This window comes from Cryptomeria japonica, chromosome 11 (assembly GCF_030272615.1).
Source record: "Cryptomeria japonica chromosome 11, Sugi_1.0, whole genome shotgun sequence".
Lineage (NCBI taxonomy): Eukaryota > Viridiplantae > Streptophyta > Pinopsida > Cupressales > Cupressaceae > Cryptomeria > Cryptomeria japonica.
Window position 1 is genome coordinate 507,997,338 of NC_081415.1, and position 1,909 is coordinate 507,999,246.

Genomic DNA, 1,909 nt, shown 5'->3' on the forward strand with positions numbered 1-1,909 from the left:
ACTCTTTGATTTCCAATCTGTGGTTTTGGGAACCAACAGATTGGCGACTCTGCTGGGGAGTTGCTAAAATAAGTTTTTTCAGAATCTTTGGTGAATAAATTTCAGACGCTACTGGGAAAAGAAACTTAGAGCACAAGAATAAGGTTTTCCTCCAAAGGGGGTGGTGACTCTACATTTAGTTCATGATTAATGCTCTGTCATGTAAGAGGGTAAGGAAGAACCCTAGGCACTTATCATTAGAATTTATGTGGGGACGAAGATCTCTGCACAATACACAAGATAAGCATATTGAATTGAGTCCTAAGAAAAGACCAAATAGAAAGAAAGATCAAACATTAGAGATGATATTTGCAGGTTTTAAAAGTCTCCCTAGTAGGGAAAGGGGAAACTTAAATGAAAATGAGGATCCTACATCAAGCCATCACAGTCCTAAAAGTAATGATGAAAATCTTAATCTATTTTCTCAAATAAGCATGGAGAATTATGATTGGCATCATGAGATGAATTATGAGAGACCAGATAAAGGAGAAGAGGATCTCCAGTGGGATGCCCTTATTCCCAAAATGGCTAGCATGGGCTCAAATGAGGACAAAATGGCTAGGGCCCTTAGAAGTTAACCAGATGAAATATTAGATAAATTGGAAATAAAGAGAGATACACTCATTTCCCTGAAAGAAAAGGCAACTATGAGTGAAGCATCAAGAAATTAGAGGGCATGGCATGAGGAAGTTGGAAGAGAAAGGGGGTCGAGGGATGACAGAATTCCTAGATACAACCCCCCTCACAAAAAGAATATAGAACAAGTATTAAATAGGAATAATTTCAATCCATTATTTGAACCTTAAAATGGAGAAAGAAATAGAAACAGTGACAACGGGAGTGACGGGAATGACCATTGGAGGGAACCAAATTGTGGAAGGATTCAAAATCAAAGAAATCCAAGACAACAACATAACGGTGATAGGGATCAGAACAATAGAGGGGAAAATGGTGGAAATGGAAATCATGGGAATTATAATCTTGGGTATAGGGCACCTATGACTATTAAAAGATATAGGTAGTCGGATTTTAGTGGAATAATAGGATACCCAAACCCCATTCAAAACGAGTTGAGGACTGCTATTCCAAAGTTTATGGGAAGTGGGGTAGAATCGGCTGAACAACATGTGATAAATTTCAAGAATACCATTGAATAATTTGAAGTTCCCTATGAAGATGTGTTCATGAAATTATTCATGCAATCCTTGACTGAAGATGTTGGTAAATGGTACAGAAGTTTAACGGATGGATCAATTGTTAATTGGCAGGATTTTGTGACATAATTCATTGAAGAGTTTGGGGATCATAATAACACATCATTTGCTTCTCATGAATTAAATAGTATCAAAAAGAACTTTAATGAATCAGTGGTAGAATTTAATAAAAGATTTAATAAATTATTGAACAGAATACCAAGAGATGTGAGACCACCTGTGACTCCTTCCTAATTGATTTTTACTTAAGTGCATTTGATAGTAAGACTCATTATGAGATCAGGTCACACAAGCCTACAACATTGCAACAAGGTTTTAAAATTGTCGCAACTATTGAAAACAATAGGAAAGCTTCTAGTAGACTAAATTAGAGAGATGATGTAAAATTGTATAATCCTATGACTCCAAAAATAGATGATTTCAAAGAAATAATGGATATGCTCAAAGATATGAAAGGAAGACATAATAGAAATGACAAGCCACCAAGATATAAAAATGATAGGCCATCAAATTATAAAAATGATAGGCCTAGACTCCATGATATGCCATACAATACTAATTGGAAGGATGGTAAGCCTGAAAGGCCAAATCAAAATAAGGAGACTCCTGATCCATTGAAGAAAGTTAATCATTTGGTAGAAGATTACCCATGGTGT